Source organism: Silene latifolia, chromosome 11 (genome assembly GCF_048544455.1).
Source record: "Silene latifolia isolate original U9 population chromosome 11, ASM4854445v1, whole genome shotgun sequence".
Lineage (NCBI taxonomy): Eukaryota > Viridiplantae > Streptophyta > Magnoliopsida > Caryophyllales > Caryophyllaceae > Silene > Silene latifolia.
The window spans coordinates 51,458,341-51,466,336 of NC_133536.1; positions in this window are offsets into that span (position 1 = coordinate 51,458,341).

A 7,996-nucleotide genomic window follows, 5' to 3' on the forward strand; every position below is an offset into this window, starting at 1 on the left:
TAGTAGTCCTATAAGGTGATTAAATCGGGTTTTGCTCATGAAAATCAAAATTTGGGCATGACTTGTCTAGAATCCGAAAATTTAAGACGAAATTTTAAGACGAAATTTTACACACATTACACAAGATCCATTCATGACAACAAAAGTTAAGCCTTTGTTGTCCAACTATACACAACAACAATCACCAAAACCCAATCATTGACTCAAGAAAACCAATTTTCGAGTTCTATAATGGTGGTCAAAATTTATTTATAAAAAATTGATTTTTATCAAAGCCCAACAATGGTGTTAAAAGCTTACCAAAGATATCATGAATTAAGCAAAACAAACAACCAATTAACAAAACTCAAGAGATTTAAGAGTAGATCTAAGAAAATCAAATTGGGGAAAAAGGTGGAAGAAGATGAACATGCTTACCTTGACTAATTAATGGGGATTGGGTGAGGAAAGTGAAGAAATAAGATGAATTCCAAGCAAAATAGAACAACAATGGAGGTTTTTTGGGGATTTTTGGTGAAGAAAGAGATGAAGATATGAGGATAAGAATGAATAATTGGCGGAAATAAGGGCTTTAAGCCGAGTAAACCAACTCGTGTGAACCCACTCGGTCGAATGCCGAGTGCACTCGATCAAGTATGACTCCACTCGGTCGAGTGGATAACTCACTCGGTCGAGTGACGGGTTTTCCAGAATGTATAACCCCTGGAATCAGGTCCACTTGGTCGAAGTCAAGGGTCCACTCGGTCGAGTGCTCGCTTACTCGGCCGAGTTGGTACTCTCATTCCATCAAGTGATCCCGTTGGGTTTCAAATTCTCACTAAGAGCTTATCGACAGATTTTCTACAAGACAATACAAGTTTCGGGAGTCCACCGTAAGGGTGACCCATCCCGAGTTAGTTCATGCGGCACCAAGGTTGCCGATCCCTACTCCCTACATCCACACTCCCACTTACCTTACCGAAATGGTCACAATTTATATACTAACAATAACACTATCAAGCACAAGATAGTCGCATAACATGAATTAAGGGAATGGGAGTATCATTTTCCAAGAGATGTTAGGACATGTAAATCCATTCATACACATGTGAAATTCATAGCACAGAAGAGTCTAACCACAACCATGTCATTCATGCAATCACTCAACATTGTCTATATCATTCACCCTTACTTGTAACCACCCCACCTAGTGACCAACCAAGGCAATAGGCACTAGTTTTGACATGAGGTCGCTCACTCATCCAAAACCGATCTCCTATTGTTCTCGTGTCGGGTTCATTTTATTAGACACACCTAGGTTCATTTTGGTTCATTTGTTTATGTTCCAAATCGAAGCTCTGATACCACTTTGTAACACCCCCTTCTTACTCGGTCAAGGTAATTGGGAGATGTTACCTTCTTAGTTTCCCGAGGTAGTGAAATCGGAGTCGCAATTGAGAAACAATTAACATAAATAAGTGTTTAGTTGATTACATAGACATAAATTAAATGAATAGTACAACTCATGACTACTAAACTAATCTAATCAACTATGCTTGACTCGAATGTCACCACAGATCGTTCCCATCTCCCGCATGCTACCAAAGCCAACCTGTAAACAACTGCTCCCCATATGATCGGAAATATCATATGGATCGACACAGGCCACCCCGGAAATAGGTGACAATTACAAAGACCGGCAAACGTCAGTTTCAATACACAACATATATCACGATTCGATAAGTATAGACACAACGCAAGCATGTGAATGAGACTCGACTATGTAATCACCATACCGGTACCAGGACATGCTCACACGTACTCACAACCACTGGTGTCAGGGACACGCCCACGACACCACATCTAACACAAAGGTACCGGGTCCGGAAGCCAACCGGATCCTCAACCAGACGTCGTGCCTCAATCACACGAGTCCCTCCGTGACCCAAGTCATTAATGTGCACATCCCCCTTGGAGTGTGAAACTCCAAGGGGCGACCCGAGCGCAAGACGGTTTCCAAACCATCTTACGTCTCCTCAATACTTAAGTACCACCACCAAAGACCTCGAACACAAGACAAACACAACCATACATGACAAATGGAAGAACAACACTTAGCATATGACCAAAATTCATGAATTCAATCCCACATTCATACTAACCAACTCATAAATTCATTTGTGAGGAAAGACACCCAAGTATGCATATACAATATTGAAACCGAGTAGGATAACCTATCTTTAATCATAATCCTCAAGCTAATCGAAATCACCAAGTATCCATCTCATAAAACCGTCTTATCCTACATAAATCATGTAATAACTATCACAATTTACTCTACACTAATTTACAACATAAAATCTCTCATTATTAGTCACTAACTATTCATTTTATATAACTAATTACTAATTAATCTTTCTTAGTAAACCCTAACTTGAATTTACTCATAAGACAAAGAGGAAAAGGTGAGATTTCTACTTACAAAGGTAGATCGGGGCATAGGAGACATGTTCCACCATTAATCCTGGCTTGAAGGCCAAGGGAAAGGCATTTGGGGGTATTTTAGAGAGAAGGGAGAGAGTTTTAGTGTAAGAAGTAATAAGGAGAAGAATGAATGGGATAGGGTTGAGGTAGAATGAAAATCCTGAAATATCATTTCTCGGTACAGCTCAGCTCACTCGACCGAGTGACCGGTTCACTCGACCGAGTGGGTCTCACTCGGTCGAGTGTACTCTCACTCGACCGAGTGCCGACTCAATTGGTCCACTTGAGGTTCTACTCGGTCCGTCGAAAGTCTACTAGGTCTAAGATGGGTCTTACTTGGTCTCGTAGGAGGATTATCCTTTGCTTTCGAGTACATGTGGGTTCCCTCACGTGTCCCTAGGTCTAAGTACGGGTCTTACAAATGCCGGGTATTACAGGCACGCCTTGTATATCCATCATCCGGGTATACGGTATTGGCATAGGTCCATTTCCAACACCTTGATTTCTAGGAAAGAAGCTACACATATGACCGAACTTGACCTCCCCTACTTAGATTCCAAGATGAATGCCCAAGAGAAATCAAAGAATGAATATAATATCCTTCACTTGTTGATAAATAGATGGTTGGACTTCAAGGAAGAAGGGAAAGATATAGCGGCTTTCATTATGAATGAAGGCTTAGTAACAATATTGGCTAAGCACTTTAACCCGGCTTTCAATGAAAACAACTCCTACAAACTGGTTAAAGGTGGCAACCTCCTTAACATGCACACTTTTATCCACAAGTTCCATTGGGTAAAACATGACAACGCGGCTCAAGGATATGAGTGAGTGATCAAGTATGTCGATTCAATTATCTTGCCCGGGAAAATTTGTCGTCTCAACACTCGCTGTTACAACTACCTCCTCCCCGTCTTAAACCATGCCAAGAACATCATCAACCAGCAACAACAATGTCCAAATGAAGACGCCTCCTTCTTAGTGGTACCTCCTTACCTCTTCGCCTACCAAGAGTTCACAACAAGTGATCATAGTGTTGTGACGGGCAATGATTACTTGGTATAATTCATGAAACATATCCATAAAGAAGCCTACAATGATCAGGTGAACGGTTATTACACCCAATATCCACCCATTTACCATCTTGCTAGGCAAGGACTCCTTGATCTCAAGAGTTCTTTGCCGGATTGGGCGGATAGGAAAGTGTTCTTTCCTCAAGCTTCTAGAGATGAAGAAGGAGATGCCCGGGAAACTAGGGAGATTGAGGAGGCTTTTGATGATGAGGATAGGGATGGGGATGGGGAAGGTAGTGGGTCTAGCCATGATGATGATGAAGAGCAAAGTTCAAGTGGAAGTGAAGAAGAAGAGGATGATGATGCCTTCGGGTCCATGGAGGGAGATGATAATGATGAGATGAGTGAAAGTTGATGGTTGACAAAGCATGAAGGAGGACGACACAAATGCGGGGTTGATAGCTTATGCTAGCATTTCAACCTATTCCATTGTGAGTCTCTTAGCCCTTCTTTTGCTTTGTTTTCCTCATGTATACATATATTCTTTAACTTGTATAACATTTACTTTAGTGCATTTAGAGAGTCATTTTGTACTCTTTGATGGATAAGAGTTTTGAGTCCTAGTACTGTAAGATTCATTAATCTCTTATTAGACACTTCTAATAACTATATATTTTAGTTTAGTCATAAACTAATCTAGATCTTATGCATGCATAACAAAATAATACAAAGTAAGAAGAAATCGATTAATCTTACATTGAGGGCCGAATGGTTTATACTAATCGGTCTCCTACCAAATTAGTCTTCTTTAAGAAAAACCAAGTGCTCCAACAAAACTCTTAGATTCAATAGTAGAATCTACTCCTCAAGGATTTGTACCAAGGTAATCACCTTAATTCATAAGCTAATTTATATACTAGAAATTAGAATATGAGTCCTTAAATTATAATTATTATTATTGTATTACTACTACTAGTAATGATATAATAATATTTGAGATTTTGTGAGTTTTCTTCTTAAGTTTTCCCAACAACAAATTAGAGAGAATGTGAAAAATTATCAATATAATTTATATGAATGAATAATGAATTAAGGAGAGAAAAACTTCTCCTCTTTTCTATGAGGTGGCCGGGTAGACCAAGGGAAGGGTGCCCAATGCTTTTGCAAGTTTGTTCTTCTCAAGATGTAGGCATGCAAGCCTATGATTAGTAAGTCATCATTATGCCTTCCACTAATTAAAAGAACAAAGCACAATTCTCTACTTATCCTCCCCTTTACACGGCACACTTAGGCTTAATATGGTCCATTTTAAGTTTGTCAAATGTCCAATTTGTGTGGTGTGTTGGACATGTTACTAGACATGTTGTTTTAATAATGCATTTTTAACATATTAAAAATCATTATATAAACAACATAAATCACATACAAAAATTAACTAGTAATTCACAATTACAATTACTTAAAATGGGTCATAGAATTATAAATCACAACTACTTGTATTTATAATAAACCATTCATTCTTATTTTAATTGTTTCATAAACAATAAATAAACCTTAAGTAATTAAACAATTTAATTACTTAGTACGAATTTTATTTAATCAAATTACAATAAGATACGTATTCTTACTCACAAAATCATTTGTTCAATTTTAAGGAATTAATTAACTTGTATCAATATACAATTAATTAATTAATCAATTAAGAATGTTACCCTAGAGGTATGACCTTAAGGGATCAACTGATCACCACCGTCATACGACAGTAATGTCAAACTCTAGTCAGCCAATCATTACTGATTAATGTGGATCAGTTGACAATAAAATATCACTTTTCCTTTAGCATTCTTAATATGAGATTTAAACATGTGATCGTATTATTGTTGAGGACACATATTCCAACAATCTCCCACTTGTCCGCGACAAGTGTGCATCACCAATTCTCTTGTCCTATTACTATCTCCCACTCAATGCAAGGTGTCTTGCAGGTCGTACTTGCATTTGATCATATCAAGAGTGGTTTCCTCGATCTGGAGAATAACTATCTGACCGGAATTATCTACCATAAATACCTTCCGAGCATGGCCACGCATTTCCAGTTCATTACTCCTCGAGTGGCCTTGAGATATAAGATAACCCTGACGGGAATGGACAATTCCTATTGCACTCTTCCCTTCGAATAGCCACAGCTCATCATGACCCAAAACATGCCCATATGACCCTAATTACGAAGGTCGTAGAACATAAATCAAAGTCACTCTGAAACTGTGCCATCTTAGGCGAACAGTCTTTAGTCAAACAATCGACTCATAAGAATACTATAGTAGCTCTCGCCACGACCAGGCTATAAAAATTTCTAGATCTCTATAAGCGGTCATAAGCCCGACAGAGTGTCCCTCACAGTCTGCCTATGTGATCGACTAGTCATCTCTCATGACTCTATGACACTTGAACTCGCCATCAATCACATCACACTCTAGTTACTTCGAGACGTCACCTCATATAAGTAACTAGGGGCGAGTACTATGTTAATCCAGTTCACTTTAATAGGGTTCAATATTGTCTCAACAACCCATTTGGATGTAACAAAGTACAAGATGAGTTAACGATAAGTCAAACGATAAATGTGATTATCACATATGAGTAGTCAATACCATATCACTACTCTATGTCTTATAATCATAAGTGCACTTATGCACTTGCCTAACGCAATAAATGTTTAGCTTGTGAACGTATCATGTGTCCAGGTGTTCAAACTTTGTGAATTGCGATTTTCTTCATTTTCATGTTATCCCTTATAGCATGAATTTTACTAAGTACATGTCTAGACTTCATACTAGACTCAGGTTCTTTAACTTGAAAGAAGCTCTCGCTATTATCATATAACTTGTGATGTGGGTTTCGGTGGACAACACTACTTGTAGTTTAAAGTACACCACCTAATCACAACGTACTTAGGTTCATTTCGTAGACTCTTGCAATGGATGACAATAAAATACCCTTACTAGTCATTTACTCCTTAGGTCAATAAAATCAGCCTAGGATTTTCATAAATCCTAATGAGTTTGGAAATTTGAGTTTGTGTATCCTTAACACACAACTTAGTATACTTCCAAACTCCAGAACAGACCATTAGTTCTCCTTGAGAATTCATGAAGGTTCCTTGAGGCTTACCAATGACTCTCATATGGGTTAACTTGTCATCGACTTATTATGCTCCAAACATGTGATTCATCTAGGACATGAGCATCATGGCAAACATGATTATTCTAATGGCGGAAACATTAGTAATTGATTTCATGTAGACAACAGTTCTTAGGTTTAGTAAATAACCATGACTCTCTCATGGTAATTCAATATTTATCGATATGAATAACCTACTTAACTAGTTGATATTTTCAAGATGAAGGATCATTATCAACATATGATACTTATCTAAGTGCCAATCCAACATCCCATGCTATAATAGATTTGCATAATGTCCAATATCATCTAGAATTGAAAACTCATTTGCACGTCATTTCCAATGAGTAATAAGTTATACAATTCTTGAAGGATGACAGCTCCCACTAAACTTCATATCTAAACATGACTGTTACTGACTCCCACTCAATTCCACATGTTTCGTTTTTTTGATAACTCATTCGAAACATTTCATGAATTGAAATAATCGTTGCTATTCTAAGTATTTAGTTAAAACCATATATGTCATTCACATATCCCTTTCAAAATACCCATTTGGAAAGTGGTTTTAATAACTTACTTATTTTCTTAATGAGGTATAGCAATGATTTGAATCTTTAGCATAGTTAACACTTAACTTAGCTTTCGTAGACATCGACATGCCTTTCTATGCAACTCTTAATCATAAATTTCTATTTACTTTGGATTGGTCTCAATAATCTCAAATAAATCCATTTACTTGCATAGATACCATTTTAGTTTCATAAGGCTCTTAAGTAAAATGTCGAATTTTAAAATCTCTAGTTATATCCCTTCATAGATCAAAATCTTATTTTCCAAGAACATATTCTTTTGTCTTTTCATAAGTCTCAAGTTTTCTTAAGAACGCTTTCTTTTGGTGTCCTCACGTAGTTTCCTTAAGAACAACTTCTTTTGGTGTCCTCACGTAGTTCCCTTAAGAACATCTTCTTTTGGTGTCCTCACGTAGTTCCCTTAAGAATATCTTCTTTTGGTCTCCTCACGTAGATCCCATCTAGTCAAGGTTTGTAGCTAAATTCTTTCGCCACTCTATCTTTAGGAAAAATACACTTTTTCTCCAAAGATAGATTTTGAGCCACAAATAATGATGGTGAAGGAGGAAAAGATATCACATATCAACTTTATAGTGATTTATATGAGACATATTGAAAAGATAATATAGATTAGACGATTTAATTTGATAGGTGTATCAAATAAGGTTGGTAACATTCCCTAGTGTGAGTTCAATAACTCAATAAAACTTTATAATTGATCTTACATAAGTAAGTTGTGACTTTAGTCACAATGGCATAAGGAGAATC